General features: G+C 41.5%; 1 protein-coding gene across 32 annotated transcripts in view; it reads left to right on the top strand.

The window, feature by feature from the left end:
* SORBS2 (sorbin and SH3 domain containing 2) overlaps nt 1-24,313 on the top strand; it is a 217,479-nt gene that overhangs the window by 64,358 nt on the left and 128,808 nt on the right. For 5 of the 32 annotated variants that reach the window (XM_086380097.1, XM_086380077.1, XM_086380090.1 and 2 more), the window contains one exon: nt 2,984-3,039. The exons of 21 other annotated variants lie outside the window; for them this stretch is intronic. The gene's annotated coding sequence lies outside the window, so the exon portion shown is untranslated. Of the gene's footprint in view, nt 1-2,983; nt 3,040-24,313 lie in introns of those variants that run through there. 6 more of the 32 variants (XM_086380107.1, XM_086380104.1, XM_086380094.1 and 3 more) reach the window with 2 other exon arrangements.

Here is a 24,313-nt window from a genome sequence, read left to right as displayed (position 1 = left end):
CTTTGCAAAAGGCATTTTGTCTGAAGCCTCATCCTCCGAGTTTGTGTTAAAGTACCCAGACAGAGCTGAGTGCTGTGATGACTGAATGTCATCGCCTTCAAGCTCTCCTTAAAGCTCACCATACCTCCCTATTCCTCCTGGGTCCCAGGTCTGCTCAGTGACCACCAGAGTACCCAGTTCCTTCATGCACAGACTTCTACATTGACCTTAATGATCCCAGGGCGCTTGCAGACAAGGGAGGACTTTTGTAGGGGAGGAACATAACTTCCCCTCTATCCTCCCCTCTATCCTGAGTTCTTAGCTATGGCTCCTGTAATATTAACAGAAGACAGATTAACAAGAGAAAAACAAGCACATTTATTAACCTGTATGCTTTGTATACAGGGAGGTACACAGGGAAAAATGAGAGCTCCCCAGGGTGGCTTAGAATTAAGGCTTCACTGTCATCTTCGCAGGGAAAGGGGAGGAAGATGCAGGTCTCTTAGGAGAGGGCAAATGACTTTTCGGAAGATGAGTGAGCCCTTAGAGTGCACAGGAGGTGTGATCGTCTGTGGCGATGTGTGTGTGGTATGGTGTTATTCCTAGTCTCCAAAGACGAGTCCCTCTTCCCTCGTTGATGAAACTCCTGGAGGGGATCCATGACCATTGAGTTCTTTTGGAGCTTCTGTCTTTAGGCAGATAAGGGAACTCAGAAAAAGCCTCTCCCTGCATTTGCTGTTTTTCAAGTGCCCACAGCTCAAAATAATGAATATACCAAAGCAGCATAACTTGGGGCAGTATATTCTGCTGGCCTTCACTTCTAAATGATAACACCTATATGCTGTAATTGCCTTTGATGCAAAGCGTACTTCCCCTTTTAGTTCAGTACAAACCCAGACTTGCACTACAGCACCTGCACGAAAGCTGGTGAGTTCTGAGGCTGACACAACTGTTGAGATGGTTCCTGATTGACTTGGTATCCCAAGCTCTCAAGAAGCCATGATGAGCAAATGCTTTGGGACCGTTAGAATGGGCCACTTTTAATGCAGCCATAGCAGAGTACATCTAAGCCCTGTTTGTGTGGGAGACCCAGCTCCCGACCCGCCACCTAGGCCTGGGTAACTTGGCACCTGACCATGGCTCTGCCTTGCACATTTTTGCAAGGATTAATAGAAACGCTTTGGGAAAGAGCTTGAACACAGAACACATCGGCTGCAATAGATACTATAACTGTATTGCTGGAAATTTAGCAACATTAGGATTGTATGAAAAATCAAATTCTGAACATTTTCTAAGAAATTTGTTTACTGCAACTATTAACTTCATCAAGGCACATGCAATCCACAAGATTTTAGTTTTCTGCAGGTAAATCATTTATTTTGATACATCAGTGATGAAGAGGACAAAACTACACACATACACACACACAAATATTTTAAAGATACAGTCCAGGAATGGCAATTTAACTTAAGTTTAACACAAAAGCAGATGCATTTTTAATGAGGTTTCATCAGATATTATTTATAAACAGGTAGCTTAAACAAAATGAAGACTTAGATTTGGGGGGAGGGTTGCATGTGAGTATGTGTGTGTTTGTGTGTGTGAGAGAGAGACTGTCTGTGTGAGACAGAGAGACTGTGTGTGTGTGTGAGAGAGAGAGAGAGAGTGTGTGTGTCTGTGTGTGCAGTTTGCCTTTTTCCTTGTCAGAATGGTTCCATTTTGGAAACAAGCTTTCTTCCCAAATTTGCAGATGCCTGCAAATAGTATTCTGCCTAGAAGGGAAAAAACAGCTTACTATGATTCATTTGAAACAAATCTCCTACAATGTCAAAAGGGGGTATTTATCACTGTGACAGATTGATTTATCTGCAGAAACAGGTATTGCTTCTCACCTGAAAATCAGGGCCTTCCCTAGAAATAGGTCGACTAGGCAATGCCTCCTGACAAGATAGGAGGACCCCTGAGAAGTTCCCATTGGCCTCCAAGTGGCTCCTTACCTCTCATGACCCTCGCTTCCTGGCTGGTCTGAAATTCTTGCCCACAGGGTCAATCCTATGTTTCAAAAACACAGATAAACTTGCTTAAGATAGAACTTACTGAGAGGAGAGTGTGTTCAACTTGTTAGCATCTCACAGAGCCTTAAATGGTCAGATACACTACTGTACCCCTTCACGATTCAGCGAACAGACCCAGAAAGGTGATTTTCAATTTGAAAAAAGCATCTGGGCAACTTAAATTTTGAATTGTAAGGAAAGGGTGGATAGCTGGTGAATCAATTGAGGAGAGATCCTTTGAGGAGGGGACATAATGGGGTCTCCTCGCAGGATGAGTTGGCTGTGGGCGGAGGGCAGATAGCAAAGCACGTGGTGAGTGAGGGTGGGGGTGGGGGAGAACATTCCAGAGAACTGCCTGGATCCTGCAGGAAGTGGGGTTGCCTCCCTCCTACCCTTTATGCCTCCCACCTCTCCTATCCTGCTCCATGCAGATTTGGAAAAGACACTGGAAGAGCCAAGAGGAGATGGGAATGGTGGATACAAGATATGTTGACACTATAGTCTTTGCTATCCTGCATACTTCCATTCTATTAAAATACTCATCGGTGGTAATGAAGCTTTGTTAGAGAAAGTTCGTTTTAAATAAATGGGGCGAGGAACGTGGAAATGGATCAGCAAAACAACTCAGGGCTGCCTAAGTCACACTGCCTGCTTCACCCCCACCTGAGACCCCCGTGGGTTAAACAGCCCCGATCGACCCTATTCTACGTAATTCTGGCGACTAGCTGCGGTGTGTCACAAACTAAAAATAACTACAGGTGTTGGCCCAAATATTTCCTTTCCTATTGTTTCTCGAGAACAAGGTATCAAACTTGGTCAACGAAGAAGCATATACACAATACAACGATAAAGTTAAGCTTTCCTGAGCTTGATTTCATTGCTATTTTGATTGCTTTCATGATCACCGAGCTGATCCCACCCACCTATTTATTGTAACGTTTCTTTTCTAGAGCCAGAATAGGACAGACTCATATACCATTCTGATCTGGGTGCATTTCTTCAGAAGGTACGCTGTGCTCATGGGGAACTGCGGCTGCCCGGGCATGGGGCTGACAAGGCCGGGAGGAAAGTCTGTGTGTGCATTTTAACAAGAAGGTTTCCCAGGGAAGTGAAGGAAGTAAAATGATGGGCACCAAAGGCTTTGAGGCCGCTCCGCCCTCTCCTGATATTCATTCCTCTCGTGTCCCAGCAGAATTTCTGCTGGGATTCTTCAGAGATACCCTTGGTTTAAGTTGATTGATGTAAAGGAGGCCAGTGGGGAAATCAGAGGAAGTTGGGGGGTAGGGGGAGGCCAGAGTGATGGTTCTGGGAATTCTTGACCCTGCCTTATTTCTCAGTAGGATATTGTGCTGGGTAGGGGTGAGGCCGGGGCGGGGGGCGGGGGACAAGGAATCTTAGGAATGCTGTGAGCAAACTATAATCAGGCCCCATCCTTGTCCTAAAGAGGAAACTAATCAGGCCCCACGTGCTTTGTGTTTGTGCTTAGTTGCTCAGTCATGTCCAACTTTGCGACCCCACGGACTACAGCCTGCCAGGCTCCTCTGTCCATGGGATTTTCCAGGCAGAATAGTGCCATTTCCCTCTCCAATCGGCCCCATCCTTGTCCTAAATATCTCCCGTCTCGCTGCTTCTCAGTTACAGCATGCCCACATGGTCCTACTTGTTATAGCGAGAGGATGCCTCTTGCTCACTGACACTCGACAGCGCACGGGAATGCCCTGACCACCGTGCACACCCCTGGGAGCAGGACTTCTAAGGCCCGCAAGCCACCTACCAGTGAACTTTCCCTGGCTTTCCACTGGGCTCCAAGAGTGGACAGGACAGCAAGATGCCACCCCTGGATGTCAAGGGTCAGCAGGGTCACTCTGCCCCTAAAGGCTCTAGAGAAGAACCCCTCTTGACCTTTTGCTTGCTCCAGGTGGTGGTCAGAAATGCTTGGCATCCCTTGGCCGATGGCAGCATCGCTCCAGTCTCTTACTGTCACATGGAGGTGTTCCTTTTTCTTGTGTGCCTGTCTCTCTCTGAATCTCTGTCATTATAAGGACACCAGCCACTATGTCCTTAATCCTCATCTGCAAAGAGCCTATTTCCAGGTGAGGTCACTTGCGTAGGTACCAGGATTAGGACTTCACCATATTGTTTTGGGGACCCAGTTCACCCTAGGATCACCACTGCTGGGCAATGGGTCATGTCCGAGCAAGAAGTATCTTTCAAGTGTGGATCACCAGCTGGTGACCCTTCAGTCCCAGACTCAGCACTCACCCCCTCGCACATCTGTGCAACTGATCTACTCCACGGGGAGCACAGAGGGCCGTGGTCCAGTGTCTCACTGGCAGGACAGGCCCACCTGGTCCAGGTGATTCCTGAGTGAGAACAGAGCCCCGAGGACTCATCACCTCACCATTACTCAGGAGCTTTGGTCTGAGTGAACCTTAAGCCCGCAACTTACATCTTCCAAAATACTAGGACCATCCATGTAATAGATCATTCTTTTTTCACAGTCTTTCTGTCACACTTTGATGCCCTTCCAATCCACACACAACATTGAGATTATCTTTCAAGGGAATGAGTTTTCCTAAAACTTCATGGGTCTCCTTGATTGTTCTGAATTTAGAGGGCTGCAGAGTACCCTGGAGTTACTTATTCCTATGCAGACAATTTATAAGATCACCCATCTCCATTGAACTTTCCATTTTCTACTCACATATTACTTCTAAAAGGAAAATTTTTACTTCCTCTATTGTAAATCGGGTTTTAAAGGTGCATATTTTTCAAGAAAGCAGATCAGATATCAGAGCATAGATATCAGGCTGTGGAATTTATTATCCATGATCTACAAATAAGAATCTGTGTGATACTTTTAGTCCTTTTTCTGCACAGTGATTTGAAAGTATATTTGGGAAGAGAGAGACAGGAGCAGAATGAGAGAGACCTTCCCCTTTCTAAGAGTCACTGCTTAGTCATTGCATTCTGTGTAAAGACAAAGAGAATCCTACTGAAAAGGTAAATATCAAGAGGCTTAGTTAGGTATGACTATGCAAGACATTTTATAAATATTTTGATACGCAGATACAGGAGAAAGTGATTTGTGAGACGGTAATTTTGCATCCTGCTATGGCCAAAGCCAACTGAAATTCCTCATTTGCATTAGCCATCTGAGCTGTTTTCCATTTGGAGAAATGTTCTATTCTGAGTTCCAGCTCCTCCCATATTAGGAGGGCAGTAATGGAGAGTCTGTATTTGAATCTGTCCAGATGAAACTGTGTATCCAAGTAAGTTCTATGTATCAGAGATGAAGTTATCTTGTTTTATTTTACTGCTGCTTCTACTTTTAATTTATACTTGATCCATCATTACAGTGAGGTCATAATTTCTTCCTTTCTTCTCTCCCTGCCTCAAGGAAGGATTTAAATTAACCAAAGGGACTTGGTTTTTAAAACAGCCTTTTAAAGAATATAGATATTTGCACATAAGAAAAAAAATAAAAAATAATGAGTGAACATTTGTTGCTTAATGGCACCCCACTCCACTACTCTTGCCTGGAAAATCCCATAGATGGAGGAGCCTGGAAGGCTGCAGTCCATGGGGTCACTAAGAGTTGGACACGACTGAGCGACTTCACTTTCACTTTTCACTTTCATGCACCGGAGAAGGAAATGGCAGCCCACTCCAGTGTTCTTGCCTGGAGAATCCCAGGGACGGGGGAGCCTGGTGGGCTGCCGTCTATGGGGTCGCACAGAGTCGGACACGACTGAAGTGACTTAGCAGCAGTAGCAGCAGCAGAAGGGAATAACCTGTTTAGTGATTTTGATAGGAAAAATATCCACTAAGCAGATAACATCAATTAAAAAATATATCTATACGACATTTTAGCCATAAGGATGGTATATGGGTAGAACGCTGCAGCTAAGTCAGAATAAAGCCCCTTCCAGGTTTCAAGATGGTTGATACTTGCTCACCTGTTCCAGCAGGCAAGCAGGTGCCTGGGAGCCCAGGTCCAAAAGTGGGACAGCATTTAAAGCCTGGACCTCTTCCAGCCGGTGACTTCTAAGGGCAGGGCCCTGAGCTGAGCTATTATTTGTGCATTCTAGCTGTAAAGTGCCTACTGCAACCTGGGCTGCAGCAGTTCACAAGAGGAATCTCTGTCCTTTCTTAAAGGAACTTAAAAGGACTCGCTCAAGGACTACTTGTCAGAAATGCTGAGTCATTAATATTGTATTACAGTTCATCACAGACATATGTTGCCTTTATTTGTGAAGGTTCATAAGAGCTAAAATATGACGTGTTAAAGTTTCTTGGCTGTCCTGAAGTGTCCCCCTGAGTGGAAGAAGGCGTGCTTCTCAAAAATGAGAGATGACTTTTACAAAAATCCAACCCATCTGAGAGATGATGAAATGAACATTTGGAGATATTATTCCCCTGTTCTTAAAAAAAATTTCATAGTGACCTTTTTAAAAGCCAAAATTGGAATTACACTGTGTTGGTCTGCATCTTCAATTTTACATCATTGTTTTGAGAGTATTTTTCCATTCATGAAATGTTTTTGAAAAATGTAAATTAATTAGTGACACAAGGAGTTAAATAATAAATAAATATATTACAATACAACCCAATGATAAAAACTAAAATTTTCTCTTAATGTTAAAGGACCCAGAAATTCTGCATTGAATGTTAGATTTTTCTCATTCCCTAAAAAAAAAATTACATAAGTTATACTGTACATGAAATGTGATGGGGTTTTTTCCCTACAATGTAGATCTTGATAATTCTAAAATTGGGCCAGAACCACCTGGAATATGAATCATTAGACTAAGTAAGTAGAAAAAGAGAAAGAGTAATAGGGTGCTTTTCCAGGAAACCAAAGATCTGTATTATTCCTTGTATTTCATGGGCTGGAAACTAGGGATCTGGGCAAGCTTTAGATTGGATGGTTTCGTAGGATTAACGCACCCTGAGTACTCGTAACCCACGTGCTTACAGACCTATGGCCATCAGCTGGCCTGATGTGAGGGGTGTTCTCCTCGAATCAGTTTAATGTAAGGACCAGGAAGATGGAGACAGCACTAAACATCTAGCTCTGCTCTTTACTTATTCAGAAACTAGAAGTACAGAGGAAATGGCAGAAGAACATCCTACCTCTAGTCACTTAGAGGGCAGTCCTCTGAAAGAGTAGAGATTTGCTCAGCTGGCCCAGAGAGAACTGGGTAGAAAGTCAATGAAACATCTTAGAGTCTTTTCATTTTTCAAGCATACAGACTTAAAACCAGCTTTATCGTGACTATACTTATTTAATATCGGTAGAACTTACAATGTACCACATGAGAAAACATAGGAGAGTAAGAAATAAATGAATTCTGTGAATCAGAGACATGATCTCCATGTAGGAAGATCAGCAATTACCAGTCACACAATTCTCATCATATGCAGTACCCCTCTGCTCAACACTTTACATATATTATCTAGTTCTCACATGATCAGTGGTAAACAGATGTAATCATTTTTATTCTACAGCTGAAGAAGGAGAGACCAGAGGGCTGACTTCATTCATTTCCCCACCTACTCCCTCACAGAATACGTATTTGGCTCCTAATGTGTGGCCAGCATGGTCTGAATGAAGGAGATGAGGTTGGGAGCATGGCCGTCATCTCTGCCTCCACCCCAAGCAGCCAAGGATTTGCATTGGTCTACTCATCTCCAAACCACGGAACCTAACACTAACAGTGCTATTTAATAGAGAAACTTGTGCAGTCTCACAGGAGACCAGCAAATCGCACTGCATCTTCATTAATTTTCTTCCTGAGTTCAGAATCACTGTGATTAACTTCAGAACCTGGAATGAAAATTACCAGTGCGAGTGTGCATTATTCTGTGATGATGAGTTGAGGCAGATGTTTGGTTAACCAGATTTAGAAATAAAGCCCTGTGGCTTTGCTGCTTTACCAAAAAAAGTCTTATCGATCGCCACAGAAGAGGGAAGAATGCTTACAGTAAAAGAAGCACCACCAATATTTACCTAGAACACGAGGTTCATCACAATAACCAGAATTAGAGAGAATGGCAAAGACAGGACCTTAGCAAGATACTTTCAAGTGATCCCCATTCACAAATACAATTTTATTTGGCAAGCCAAGGGCCCTTCTCAGCCACAGCAGGTGAAAACATTTGCCTAGGTGACAGATGGTAGAACCAGAGCCTGAAAGCGTCCATTTGCAGCCACATTCTTTCCATACACCATGCAGTGGGCTTTCCTACGGAATGCAGCCTCTGGCACTATGATAGATCTTCCGGTCCCCGTAAAGGAAGCCAGAACCTTATCTGAGTCCTATCCTTGGGCTGACTGGATAAACCCACAGACCCAAAACTCAAAACACTTTGTTTTGGGAATAAAAATCTTTTTTTGAACATTTAAATAATGTCCAGAAAAGCCATTCTCCTTAGGTTTACTAAAACTCAAACTAATTTGAAAGCATTGACCATATATATTTCAAGTGCTTTTTAATATTGGAACCCTTAGTCAAGGATTGTACTGCTAGGATGTGTTTAATCTTAAAAGCAAATCATATTTCCATGAGAGTTAGTCATCAAAGAAAGCATAAAACCTGTCTGGAGCAGATTCAAGAATGAATGTGTGAGTGCTAAGTCAATTCAGTTGTGTCCTACTCTTTGTGGCCCTACTGACTATATGTAGCCTGCCAGGTCGGAGAAGGCGATGGCACCCCACTCCAATACTCTTGCCTGGAAAATCCCATGGATGGAGGAGCCTGGTAGGCTGCAGTCCATGGGGTCACTAAGAGTTGGACACGACTGAGCAACTTCACTTTCACTTTTCACTTTCATGCACTGGAGAAGGAAATGGCAACCCACTCCAGTGTTCTTGCCTGGAGAATCCCAGGGACAGGGGAGCCTGGTGGGCTGCCATCTATGGGATCACACAGAGTTAGACACGACTGAAGTGACTTAGCAGCAGCAGTAGCAGCAGCCTGCCAGGTTCCTCTGTCCATGGGATTCTCCAGGCAAGAATACTGGAGGATGTTGCCATGCCCTGCTCCAGGGGTTCTTCCCAACCCAGGGATCAAACCTGCATATCCTACATCTCCTGCATTAGCAGGCAGGTTCTTTACCACTAGCATCACCTGGGAAGCCCAGGAATGAATACTAACCAGTAATTCATTCATAACAGTGATTCAATAACACTGTGAATCAATAACAGTGAATCAATAACAGTGATTGAGGATTGAGGTGTTTTATTTCTGTTTAATTATTTTTCCTGAACAAGATATTCCCCTTGCTTTATCTTAAAAGGTATAGTAAACTGGTTTTATCAAAATAAAATAGGCCTAATTATGGGACATTATTTTGGAAATCAAGTTTTATTGTTGCATAACAGTTTAATAACCATGATAAATAAGCCTGCATCCTAATGAACACATTTAGTTAAAGGAGCTTATTGAAATGAATCTCTTCAGGCTTTTCTTTCTTAATGTAAGTATGATCCCATAAAAGGCTTAATTTGGTAATCTGGTAACAAAATCATTAATTTTTCATTAATTTAAAAAAAAATTAAAAGTATTGAAATAAACAAGATTTGGTTCATTTAAATGCCCCATACAAGAGTATAAGAGTCAGTTACTGAATTTATTAAAATCCTCCTAATTTCCTCTTGTATGTGAGCATTATTACACTGTCAGTGTAATAACTAACACAACATGTTAACACAACAATTACAACATGTGTTGTAATTAACACAACATGTTGACTCTGACACACCTATTCTGTTAGCTGTGACTGTGTAATTGTGACCATCGAAGCTACAGGATCCCTGATGCAAACTGAGGAAGTTCCTCAATAAATCTGTCGGCTTTTCAGAGGGGAAGAGAATTTGCTCTGATGAAGCTATTTCTATCACATCAGGGTTGACTGAAGTGAATAACTCATTCAGTCACCATGGAGATGATGCCCGGGAGTATGAAGGGAGGAATGTGTGATTGTGCAGGCTTCCAGACGCTGCTGCTTTTGTTGGGGCATCTGTTCGGGGCTCCGGCTCTTGTGAGAAGCACGCTTAATGTCTCACAGAACCGCGTGGTTTTGCTTTCCCTTCCCACTTTTGTTGGTTCTCTAGAAGAGCCTCAAGTAAATATAAAACAAGGCAACCCAATACTTCACTCACAGGACCCCGTGTTCTTTCCAGAAGTGTGTCTCATATTTAAAGACGTGTGCCCAAATGTGCTAAAAACAGCCCTTCCTCCCAGACACATTTCTACTACTTCTATTTTGAAAGCCCTGGTCCATCTCCAGGATCCCATACTATATTTATCTTTATATTTGTGTCTTTCTATTTATCTTACAACTGTTTCCAAAATTTTTTAATATGTGAATACATATACACTTGTAGGACAAACGGATAAGAAAAGCATGTCAAAAAAAATGGGCAATCAATCTCCTTATTTGCTTAACCTACATCTAGCCAAGTAAAGTGTGTGTGGGTATATGTATGTATGGGTTTCCCTGATAGCTCAGTGGCTCAGTGGTAAAGAACCTGACTGCTAGTGTAGGAGATGAGAGTTTGATCCCTGGGTTGAGAAGATTCCCTGAAGTAGGAAATGGCAACCCACTCCAGTATTCTTGCCTGGAAAATTCCATGGGCAGAGGAGCTTGGTGGGCTAGTCCATGGGGCCACAAAAAGTCAGACTGAGCACACACACACACGGCTTTTCCAGCTGTCAGGTACAAATGTGAGAATTGCACTGTTAAAGAAGGCTGAGCACCAAAGAATGGATGCTTTTGAATTATGGTGTGGAGAAGACTCTTGAGACTCCCTTTGACTGCAAGATCAAACCAGTCAATCCTAAAGGAAAGTAACCCTGAATATTCATTGGAAGGACTGATGCTGAAACTGAAGCTCTAATACTTTGGCTACCTGATGTGAAGAGCTGACTGACTGAAAAAGACCCTGATGCTGGGAAAGACAGAAGGCAAAAGGAGAAGCGGGAAGCAGAGGAGATGGTTAGATAGTATCACTGATTCAATGGACAAGAGTTTGAGCAAACTCCAGGAGATAGTGGGGGACAGAGGAGCCTGGCGTGCGGTAGTCCATGGGGTTGCAAAGAGTCAGACATGACTTAGTGAACAACAACAAAGCTTCTTTAGATGAAGTATCTTTGGGGATGGAGCAATAAAGAATGATCCATGAAGACTTTGGGTATTTTTCTATTTAAAATAAAATTCTACTGATACGTTCATTTGATACTCAACCAGTATTAACTGAAAGCCTAATATGTATAAGGCACAGCGAAGAACACAAAAGTGAATAAAGCATGGTCCTTGCCCTCAAGAAAACATAAACACAGATAACAGTAAGAGAAGATGAAATGGTACAGACAAGGAACTATATTCACTTAAATGAAAGAGGGCCATTTATATCATATACACAGCAGGCAACTTTCAGTGGACCTCCAAGAATAAGTGTGATTTCAAGAGTGATTAGGAGTAATGCCAATTAAGGAAAGATATCATAAAAGGTGGTTCAAAATCGTATTTGCCTCACTACACCAGTCAAGCATTCCTGGGATACAGGGATGGGTTTTGATGATCTGGGCACCCCTGAGACCCAGAACTATGCCTGACACATGGGAGGCACCCAGTTAAAATGGGCCGACTAAACTCATGAAAGCTGAAACATAAAATGTATATAAAAAGGAACAGCAGAAAGTCCAGTTTGGCTAAAGAACAGAATATGAGAAGGCAAATAGAGTAGAACATCTTGAAGATTAGAATGGGAACATATTGTGCTGGGCTTGATTTGGAATGTATAAATAGATAATGTTAAGTCACTGGTCCTTGTCAAAAGATAAACCTCGCAACACTGCACCATCAAACCAAAAGAGAGAGAGAGACTGAGAGAGGTCAGAAAGGAGACTAGAGATAGGAACATGAATCAAAAGATTAAAATGATAATTTGTTTGCCAAAATGAAATTAAAATAACAGAAATTAATAGCAATAGTTACAAGAACTCTATGAACAATAGCAAGAATAATAAACAATAGCTAATATTTAATGATCAATGCTATATCCAGGCACAAGGTCAGAATGTCTATTAATTTACCTCTTAGGACTCTAACTTCAAAGTTGTAATTCACAAGTTTATAGGTCATCGAGTCTTGAAGGGACTAAAGATAATTTCCATGCTTTTGTAACTACTGGATGAGAGCAGGCTGTGATGGTTTATAGCTGCTGACCCATAGAAAACTGAAGTTTATTGTAAATATTAACAGGAGAAATGCTCAAAAATAGATGTCTAAATCTTTTTAAGGAACTAGTCAAAGATTTACTATAATTGCTTAAAAACTCTCCATTAAAATATAAACTGGCAACAATCTTATATGTGATTCACCTTTTTATTTTTTATTTTTTTTTCAGTTACACATATTATTTTCAGATTCTTTCCCTTATAGGTTATTACAGAATACTGAGTAGAGTTCCCTGTGCTATACAGTAGGACTTTGTTGCTTTTCTGATTTATATATAGGAGTGTATCTATTAATCTAATATCCCTAATTTATCCCTCTCCCTCTTTCCTCTTTGGGAACCATAAGTTTGTTTTCTATGTCTTTGGGTCTGTCCGTTTTGTAAATAAGTTCATCTATATCATTTTTTAAGATTTCACATATGTGATATCATATGTATTTGTCTTTCTCTGACTTTGTTCACTTAGTATGATCATCTCTAGGTCTATCCATGTCGCTGCAAATGGCATTATTTCACTCCTTTTAATGTTGAGTAATATTTCATTGTATACATGTACCACATCTTCTTTATTCATGCTTTCATTTCTTGGCTATTGTAAATAGTATTGCAATGAATATTGGTTTCTTTTTTTTTTTTTAAGAATAAATTCTTAATATCATCAAATATCCAGTGATGTTTAAATTTCCAGTTGCCTTACACACCTTTTTTTTTTTTTTCCTTGCTAATTTTCTGTTTAGTTGATCTATCCATAGGTGTGAGTGGGGTATTAAAGTCTCCCACTATTATTGTGTTATTGTTAATTTCTCCTTTCATACTTGTTAGCATTTGTCTTACATACTGTGGTGCTCCCATGTTGGGTGCATATATATTTATAATTGTTATATCTTCTTCTTGGATTGATCCTTTGATCATTATGTAGTGACCTTCTTTGTCTCTTTTCACAGCCTTTGTTTTAAAGTCTAATTTATCTGATACGAGTATTGTGACTCCTGCTTTCTTTTAGTCCCTATTTGCATGGAACATCTTTTTCCAGCCCTTCACTTTCAGTCTGTATGTGTCCCCTGTTTTGAGGTGGGTCTCTTGTAGACAACATATGTAGGGGTCTTGTTTTTGTATCCATTCAGCCAGTCTTTGTCTTTTGGTTGGGGCATTCAACCCATTTACGTTTAAGGTAATTACTGATAAGTATGATCCCGTTGCCATTTACTTTATTGTTTTGGGTTCGAGTTTTAAAAACCTACTAAGCACATAAGATGCACAAGGTCCTGAGCTAGATGGAATGCAAGATAAACGGTGATAAAGAAGTTAGCCTTAATCTCATGTGTATTATAGGCAATGAAACAGACAGACACAAAATAGGTAAGCATACCGGTACTGCCAGAGGAGTGTGTTTTGAGAACATGCAAAAAGAATCGTGACAGTCAATGCAACAGGCTTAAGAACAAGCTGGTTTTAGAGCCTCTTTCTGTGTTGGAGCCTATGAGGAAAACATGCATGATTTCAGAGACTATTTTTCACTGTTTGTTTGTGGTGGTTTTCGTTGTTTTAGTCACTAAGTCGAGTCTGACTCTTCGCGACTCCGTGGACCGTAGCCCCGCCAGGCTTCTCTGTCTGTGGGATTTCCCAGGCAAGAACACTGGAGTGGGTGGCCATTTCCTGACTGGGGGAAAATAAACTGTATGTTACAGGATTTGAATAGATTAAAAACACCTTTAAAAGCACAGAAAGAGTAATTAATTAGGGAGACAGAAGCCTTGAAGAATGGGTGAGATTTGAGGAAACCAAGAGATTTCCAAAAGGAAATTCTATACCCAGATGGGGAAAGCAGCATAACCATCCATGGTGAACTTTGGGAAAGAACAGGCAGACACGGCTGAAGTGAGGGCTGTGGTGGAGGAGGAGGCTGGAAACGGAGGATGGCATCAGATCAGGGGATGGCCTTATGGTCACACTAAATTGTTGGAAGTTGACCTTGGACAACCAGAGCCCTGAGAAGCTTCAGGAGGAGTGGCACAATTGGGCTAGGTTTTAGGAAGGGCCTGGGGCAACAGTGCAAGTGATGGTGAGGAGAAGTAGAGGAGTCAGGTTAGGTACCCCTACCTGACATCGCAAAGCATGGATGTGATCGCTGGATGCTATATTAGGAAACTTAGGTCAATTCTGCAAATATGACAGCACTCCAGCCAACATTTGCTGTTGAAGGATAACTAGCTCCTTCTAGAAGCCAACAAGACCATTAACTAGCTGTTCGTTCCTCTTTCACTTTCTGAGCATGAAAAAATACCCCCAAGTAGTCAAGAAAAACACACCAAAGTGGTCCCAGCACAGTTTAAGATCTAAATTTACGGTATCTTTTAAAAAATCTTTTAAAACACCCAAGCATCCTCAAAAATAGTCAGAGATGCCTATATGTAAGTCAAGAAGCCCAAGATTTTTTCCCCCAAGATCTTTTATTTTTATTTTTTTAATACAAAGCTTCTTGGATCATTAATTTGGGAGCTGCAACAATGAAAGATAACTTACAGCCTCAAAACTGCTTCCTGCTCTCCAACTGTAAAGAAACTGGCCTTCTGCATGGAAGAGTGCAACTCCCTGAAGTGTTTAAGTAATCTGCTAACATATAAATGCTAGAAACACTGAAAATCCTTACTTCTTGGGTATTCGCCCCTTGTGTACATAGCATACAAGAAAAGTTTAAAGTAAGTAAAGTGGTTAAAAATATGAGGCCTCAATACAGCTGGAGTCTATGGATTAATTACTGTACTCTCTCCCCACTCCTTGGGAACCCAGGGCCTTTACAGTCACAGAAGCAAGGTCAATGCCCTGATCTGTGACTGTGAACTCTCCTGCTTCTCCCTCAGCTCCAGAGATCACTGAACTAGAAAGATGCATGCTTCAGAAAGAAGCATTACTAAACTCCCCAAAGCTATGAAATTTCCAGTGTGATTAAGACACACTTTTTACCTTAAGCCTCCAGATTCCGTATGCCTTAACAAACACTGGAAATTATTCTAAGGAGGTGAAATGGACTAAGACTTGGTAGTTCTTAAAGTAAATCAGCATCTCTCCTTCAGGATATTTGAACACACCGGTACTGGTACCCTGAATCTTTTTTTTTTTTTTTTTGGCCTCCTGGCTTCCCGCAAAGCTTCATAATTATTTTCTCACAATCCTCATAGAAATAGATTGCTCTTTAACATCTGTTGCTTAGCTTTCAGCTTATTGGAACATACTCAATATGTTCTATACGATCTGTATTTCAACTAAATTGGGTCTTATTCTGCAAAACATAAAAGTGTTTTCAGAGTTCCTTAAGGGAGATGGAGCAAAAGAGTCCCTTTTCTTCCTATTTTTGGTGAAGTTGCTGCTCCCCTCCAGCAAGAAGGTTCCTGTGTTATTTCAGGTGCTCACCTTTATGGCCAGAGTCGTGCCTCCAAATACAATATACCTTTAAATGGCTCTGAGACTGATTAATTTCTCAGATGTTTTCCTTCTTCCTTCCATGACGATGTGAAATTCATCTCTGGCCCGCTTCAGCTATTACACAAAATAAAATTACATGGAGTCTTAGAAAGCTGGCTATTTTCCTGGCACTTTGGGTGCCCATTGTGGGTAGTATTTTGGGTAAGAGTAAAGGGCAGGGGTTGGGGGGCGGTGTTAAGAAAAGCTCAGGTGTTTCTGGTTAGTAGATACTTAATATCAATACTATTCTCAACGCTTTGGCCATTAGAAAAGGGAGATGAAGTTCTTAAACCTAACACAGGGATGAAGGAACAGAAGCCTTACGGTCACTTCAAGTCCTGTGTTTTCAGTAGCTCGCAGAATTCTGTCCCAGAATAACTTATGATCCATGCCTGATGTTTTTTTTAACGCATTTACTTATTTGGCTGCCCTGGGTCTTAGTTTTGACATTTGAACTCTTAGTTGCAGCATGTGGGATCCAGTTCCTTGACCAGGGATTGAACCCAGGCTGCCTGCATTGGGAACGTGGAGTCTTTAGCCACTGGGTCACCAGGGAAGTCCCATGCCTGATTATTTTTTATCACCAATCTCATGCCACAAACAGACTCATTGTAGAATGTCATTCTGCTCTTCAAAGTCTGAAGTGATATTCAGCACTTTCACAACTCTAAAAATATTCAAAAAGGCAACATAGCTGCTTCATGTTAAATTCAATTAGAATAAATTGTAGAAACAGTTTTCCAAATAATGTGTGTGTGTGTGTATGCTCAGCCACTTGGTCGTGTCCAACTCTTTGCAACCCCAGGGACCGTAGCCCACCAGGTTCCTTTGTCCACGGGATTTCCCAGGCAAGAATACTGGAGTGGACTGCCATTTCCTTCTCCAGGGCATCTTCTCAACCCAGGGATCGAACCTGTATCTCCTGCATTGGCAGGTAGATTCTTTACCACTGTGCCACCTGGGAAGTCCTTTCCAAATAAGACCACTTTCTAACTAAACAACCATGTGAATAATAATAATAACTGAAATCTAATTGTTCATAGCTGATTAGGACTGAAGAATCATTTTGAGATTCAAAGAATTAGGAACTCTTCTGTCTCATTAGACTAGACTTTCATAGATGTTTTTCATTTAAAAAAAAAAAAAATCAGAACTCAAAAAGTAACCCAGACACCACACACACACAAAAGTTACACATCCATCCTTTTTTTTATATATATTTTTAAACTTTACAATATTGTATTGGTTTTGCCAAATATCTAAATGAATCTGCCACAGGTATACATGTGTTCCCCATCCTGAACCCTCCTCCCTCCTCCCTCCCATACCCTCCCTCTGGGTCATCCCAGTGCACCAGCCCCAAGCATCCAGTATCGTGCATCGAACCTGGACTGGCGACTCGTTCCATACATGATATTATACGTATTTCAATGCCATTCTCCCAAATCATCCCACCCTCTCCCTCTCTCACAGAGTCCAAAAGACTGTTCTATACATCAGTGTCTCTTTTGCTGTCTCGTATACAGGGTTATTGTTACCATCTTTCTAAATTCCATATATATGTGTTAGTATACTGTATTGGTGTTTTTCTTTCTGGCGTACTTCACTCTGTATAATAGGCTCCACATCCATCCTTAACACCATCCTCCAGATAAGCAAATAAAGCTTATACATGATCATGGCTTTTTCATCACCCTGTCTGGGCTCAGTGACAAAACATGATCTCTTTTCTATTTATTTTTTACAGATTATTCTGAAGTATAATTTATTCTAACAGCTGTTACAGAACTCATGACCTTTCAACAGGTATCAGTGGTGCCCATTTATATAATATCCTGAGACTTCAACTATTGTTCTGACTAAAATTCAAACAACTTCTCATTTTTCTGCCTTACTACACTTTACTACCACTGAGAAGGTTGTTTTGGATAAAGATTATAATCTCACATGGTAGTTTTCCCTAAATGATTTAGAAGTTGAGCAACACAGAAACAAAAGCCTATCATTAAGAGGAAGACCTCAGTTCTCTGGAACAGGGCTTTTCCTCAAGTGACCAGATTTCATCTCCTAAAGAAAGTTCTTGTTTTCCCCATTTTTTCAGTGTGTATTAATACAGAAACCATTTTACTTTACAGAAAGATGTGGGGTTTTTTTTTTTTTTCCTTTCACTTTACAGTAAAATACTTGGCTTATTTGAAACTGTGGTCTTGGGTTCATCTTCTGGCTCTACCCCAGAATTCTTTCTCATAATTGTTTGGTTCTCAACCCCATTTGCATGTCACATCTGGATCAAAATCCCCATTAAATGTGACAAAACAGGGATGAAAGCAAGATTTTCACTGGCTGCTCCAGGAAGTTTTCTTATACTAGCTTCCAAGAGCTGCTGCTGCTGCTGCTAAGTCGCTTCAGTCTTGTACAACTCTTGTGCGACCCCACAGACGGCAGCCCACCAGGCTCTCCTATCCCTGGGATTCTCCAGGCAGGAACACTGGAGTGGGTTGCCATTTCCTCCTCCAGTGCAGGAAAGTGGAGAATCAAAGTGAAGTTGCTCAGTCGTGTCTGACTCTTAGCGACCCCATGGACTGCAGCCCACCAGGTTCCTCCATCCATGGGATTTTCCAGGCAAGAGTACTGGAGTGGGCTGCCATTGCGTTCTCCGCCAAGAGCTGCTACCTGTTGCTATTTAAGGAAGTTAGGGCACCAATTCAATTACCGTGGTGATTTTTACCTACAAATAGGTTAGAGATCAAATGTTTTCAGCACACTTAAAAGAGTGTGGGGCAGGGGGTGAGGGGGGAGAAGTTATTAGGAAGTTAGTTTTCATTATAGTTGTTCTGTTGTTCCCAGTGTATGGTGTCCCACATGGTATCACTTTAGTCTCTGACCAACCCCAGTCTCCGTCTCCCCGTGAGGGAGACAGATCAGGAATTGTAGCATCATCCCCACTGCAAAGGTGATGCCTTTCTTGGCTGAGAAATGTTTCTGAAAATTTTATCCAGACATCTAGAAACCTTAACTTTGGGCCTGTTCCTATACTGCAAAGACAGAATACATTCTATACCTAGAATGTACACACAAGGTAAAATGTAACTTGATTTGTCTTTTGGCAGTAGCAATCCTCTCAAATGTTTATATTACATGTGGATAATCAGAATCTACTGTCATAATATCAACTCAGGCAACATGAAGAATTCGGGACAATATGAGAAATTTAAGGCATTTAAAAAATTTATTTTCCAAACTTCAGAATAAATAATTTTGTTTCCTATAGGACATTCCAGAGATGTTTTGCCTTTTATGGTTTTTGGTCTCCTTAACCTTTAAATAACTTTTACTGGAAGTGATAATAAGGGAATAAATATTGGGCATGAAGTGCTTTACACTTAAAGGCTTTAAGAATTTCATCTTATTTAATACATCATGCTACTCTTTGTTGTGTCCAGGGCTGTTTCTAGAGGTACTGAATCACTTAAAATGCCACTGAATTTTTTTTTAATGTGTTATCACTAACGATTAATAATATCTGTCTAGAAACCTAGAAATCTAATTTTGTATTTAATTTAGGCACTTGTTTTCAAATTCATTTTAGGAATTAAATTACATGCATGGTGTGTTAAAAATTAACACAACTCTGTGCATGTCTTTGGAGTATCTCTTTAAACAAAGGCTCACTCTGAACTCTTTATGTACAAAACGTTGTGTTTAGACAATGGGATAGTAAACTCTGGAACGTGGAATGTAGGTCTAGACCTGAAGGAATCTATAATCCAATGGAGATGATAAGACATTTAGGGAAGAGTGGAAGAGATAACAGAGGGAGGAAGGAAACAAGCTCTTTAAAAGAGACACAAGGGTTGTGTGCCACCAGGAATATGTTTGCTAGCCAATATTTCACTCAACCAGTGACAGAAAGAAAATGAAATTTACTATAAAATTGGAGATTTTCCCCTTATAACTATTTCTACAAATAAGTTGAATGAGAAATTATGATTTGCTGGATTCCAACTGTGGTAGTCCATTCACTGGGATAAAAGCTCAGTGCTCCTGGAGATCCAAAATAATAGAGGCTTAAATAAGGGAGATGCTTGTTGCCCACTCATGTATCAGTGCAGATGGGTACTGGCATCGTTATCAGGGAGCCAGTCTCTTGCACACTCAACTTACAGCTTCCCTTTCATGGTCAAGATGGCCACTCCAGATCCTAACACCAGGTCTGTCGAGAGCAGACAGAGAGAAAGCCAAAGGCACCCCTGCCCTGTAAGAACCTACCCTCGGAGGGCATACATATGATTTGTCTCATGCTCACCAGCCAAACTCTGGTCACAAAGGAAGGAAAACTGAGAAATGGAGTCCTCGCCTGGCTTAAGCCATGTGCCCAGCTAAAACTTCAATTATAGGGTAAGGAGGAAAGATTGATCTAAGAAGACGGCTAGTTGTCTCTGCCACATGTAGTAACCAAGCTATAACCTCCTACCACAGAACTCAGAGTCATGTATGAGGAAAGCATCTTTTTTTAAAATCACATATTACTAGAGCTTTCATTTTCAAAAACAGATGAGATGCACCCTGGATGATTTCAACAATCAAAAGAGGATTTCTCACCTTGTCAAGAGCTGCCCTCTCGCAGCTGAAAGCTCACACCTTATGCTAAGCTAGTCAGAGCCAAATACGATTAATTAGATTAAGCTTGTCACTAAAATATCAAGACAAATGTTCTTGAAACATGGCACTTTCTCCCTTTGCCTTCCCCACCCCCCAGTCTTGTTTATGTACAATAAAAGTAGGTTGAGGCATGGTGTTGAAACTGATCCTTATGACTATTACTCTATATATCCCCATAACTGATAACCAAAGGCTGCAGAGCAAAACAGATCTGAATTGTGTTAGCATGGACTTCCCAGCCTGGATCACGTTTAATAATTAATCACAGTGATTTTCACGGTGGTTTGAGAGCCTTTATAAAAATACTACAGGCAAGTCTGGATACGTCGTTCTCTAAGGAGCTGTCTCGATTTAGTACCAGAGCTGTGACTTGCACCTGCTGCTTCTCCAAATCAGGTCTGAATTTTCCTCTTCTTCTTTTCTTTTTTTGGTAACCTTTCTCTAAGAAAATGATTTGCCAGAGGAGTTTTTAAAATGCACCATTTAACAACTCTATGACACACCTTGATGCAGTAGACAACAGATAAGCTGATTTTTTGAAAACCCAATTCTCTTTTAAAGGCATTGGGCAAACATGCTATGTAATGGAATATGATCATGCATTTGCTCATTTGTAGAGCAAAAATAAATCATCTAACTGTTCCTGATTTATAACTCTGAGTTTCCACATGGACACATTTGCTTAGAGTTAACCTGTGAAAGAAATTATTGTATAGGACTGCTCTTCCGAAGAGGGATCAGAAAATTATGAGTTGTGGAGATCTAGGAAACATTGTCTAAAAGTCCAACTTTCATTAGCAAATGAGGACACAGAGAAATCCACAAGATTCCACACAGTTAGCAACCAGAACCTGGACCCCAGGTTCTCCCAAACCCCACAGAACTGTACTAGGACCACATGACTTTTAAGTGGAATAAACACAGATGTCTTTGTGCACAGAATCTGACTAATACATAGCTAACCTTGGGCAGCCTGGAACACGTACACACTACATTTGTAACTGTCACTGTGACAGTGAGAATCACCAGCTACCAACACGGGAAATTTAAGAAAACTTTACCTTTCTCTTTGCTTCCTTGACCCTTGCCTACTTTGGTGAGTCTACCCTTTTTATCTGAACATGTGGCTTTCCAACCTTTTGAGGTTTCATACACCTGCGATTCTCTAACTCCTGGGTGGTGGTGAGCTGTATTCTAGAAACAATAAAATGATGCTCATAAACATAATGAAAATGATATCTTCAGTTCAGTCGCTCAGTCGTGTCTGACTTTGCAACCCCATGGACTGCAGCACGCCAGGCCTCTCTGTCCATCACCAACTCCCGGAACTTGCTCAAACTCACGTCCATCGAGTTGGTGACGCCAACCAGCTTCTGTTGTCCCCTTCTCCTCCTGCCTTAAGTCTTTCCCAGCATCAAGGTCTTTTCCAATGAGTCAGCTCTTCGCATCAGGTGGCCAAAGTATTGGAGTTTCAGCTTCAGCATTAGTCCTTCCAATGAATATTCAGGACTAATTTCCTTTAGGATGGACTACTTGGATCTCCTTGCAGTCCAAGGGACTCTCAAGAGTCTTCTCAACACCACAGTTCAAAAGCATCAATTCTTCAGCGCTCAGCTTTCTTTATGGTCCAATTCTGACATCCATACATGACTACTGGAAAAACCACATAGCTTTGACTAGACGAACCTTTGTTGGCAAAGTAATAGTCTCTGCTTTTTCATTTGCTTTCTAGGTTGTTCATAACTTTTCTTTCAAGGAGCAAGTGTCTTTTAATTTCATGGCTGCAGTCACCATCTGCAGTGATTTTGGAGCCCAAGAAAATAAAAAGTCTGTCACTGTTTCCACTGTTTCCCCATCCATCTAAATGATGAAACCAGATGCCATGATCTTAGTTTTTTGAATGTTGAGTTTTAAGCCAACTTTTTCACTCTCCTCTTTCACTTTCATCAAGAGGCTCTTTGATAGTTCATATTCCCTTAATCATTCTTAGTGCCATGGACTTTCTTAAGCACATTACTTTCTAAGTATATTACATATATTATTTCATTTCATCGTCACACGGATCTTGTGAGGTATGTACTAGTATTTCCCCCACTTTATGACTGTGGACACCAAGGCTCAGAGCATGTAACTAATTCATCCCAAGTCCCACAGCTAATAAGCATGTATGTTAGTTGTTCAGTCACGTCCAACTCTGCGACCCCTTGGACTGTAGCCCGCCAGGGTCCTCTGTCCAATATCAGGGTGGGCTGTCATTCCCTTTTCCAGGGGCTCTTCCCAACCCAGGGATCGAACTGGGTCTCCTGCATTGCAGGTAGATGCTTTACCGTCTGAGCCCCAGGGAAATAAGAGTAAGAGTTATTGTTTAAATTGAGTTGTCGGTTTCAATCGCTAAAACATATTAGCTCTCATAGAAAAAGAATTCTAGAGTTCAGAACATATATAGCTATGCATATACAGTATGTACAGAGGATGGTGTGGCATAATGAAATGAGCCCTAGTCTTGGGGCCAGAAGGGTTACAGTCTTCCCTCTTTTTATTTTATTTCAATCCAGAGGCTTGAGCTAATTGTCCTCCTCTGTTTGTGTATCTCTTTTGACCCATGTTAGGCTCTTGCATGTATGGATAAGCACTTCTTTTAAGACATAAGCCTCGCACTACACCTACGCATGATACTGGTTTTGAAGAAATTACTAAAAATTATGATTCCATTTGATTAAACAAATAATATGTATTAAACATGGGTGACATGCCAACCACACTGGACATGCCAGCTATTACTGGCCCTGCTCAGATAACAATTCTTAAAATTCTACTACATTCATTTCCACGGCTCCCTTACCCTCCTCTCTTTATGCAGAATGGTCCGGGATTCAATACCCCACTGCAAGTAACAGGAAAAAATGATCCTTAAGCAATCACTGCCTTTTTTTTTTTAACTTTTGGCATTCTGACAGTGGGGTGGTTGTGCCCTGTAATCAAAGGAAAACATAAACTGGTCATCTCCTAGCAACTCACTGAAGATTACTCCCAGGGAATAATTTGTGTGGCTGAGCCGGAGCGCACATAACTTTGAAGCCAGCAGAGCTCCTGCCCTGGCCGTTAACTCTTCTCCGTATCTTGCAGATACAGTGAACTCGTTTTTGATGATGTTGCAGGAAGAACAGGCACTAAAATATCCCAAGCGTGAGCAGTTTTATGTGAAAGACACTGAAAGAGTTTTATAATCTTTTTCGTTGTCGTTAAAAAAAATCTCATCGCAGTGCAGTGTCACTAGGCATCAAGATCATTTTGCGGCTCCAGGTTCCCCTTTTGCTGACGCCTGTTCCCCGACTCTCCTGTATAAAGGGACATCTGTCGCCTAGGGTTGGGCTGCGTCACGGCAGCCTTGCCTTCCTGGGTGTTTCCTCCCAGTGGGGGCTTCGTTCTCTGCCCCCACAGTCTGCTGTGCTGATGAGACCAGTCAGTCAACACTGGCTCCTCGTTAGTCTGAGGCAGCCACCATGTGCCAAACGAAGGTGCCGTCAGAGCAGATTTGACTCAGCCATCTGTGCCTCCAGGAAGCAACTGTGACTCGGAGAATTCATTTGAGCTCTTCAAACCAAGAGTTAGTGTGCTCCTTTAGAATTTTTAATTTATATAAAGAGGAAACCTGACTAGAGAATCTGTTTGAATGAATGACCATGGCAAGAAAGAGACCCACGTCTGGAAGGAGTCAGCCAGCCACTAGTCACAGGAATCGACACCAAAGAAACACTCGCTTTTTCACAGCAGGGGTAGTAAGTAGTAACATTACTGGCAGGATGCGCCAGACCCACGTTTGCAGGCTTTATGTATATTAATCATTGGACCCTCAAACAACGCGAAAAGGCTGGCACCACTGTTACTCTTATTTACAGAGTGGGAAGCT

Source organism: Bos grunniens, chromosome 27, assembly GCF_055505025.1.
Source record: "Bos grunniens cultivar Pamir isolate PY7600 chromosome 27, Bosgru_T2T1.0, whole genome shotgun sequence".
NCBI classification, from domain to species: Eukaryota; Metazoa; Chordata; class Mammalia; order Artiodactyla; family Bovidae; genus Bos; species Bos grunniens.
The sequence above is the reverse complement of the archived record's forward strand: the minus strand, read 5'-3'. Positions and strand labels throughout refer to the sequence as shown.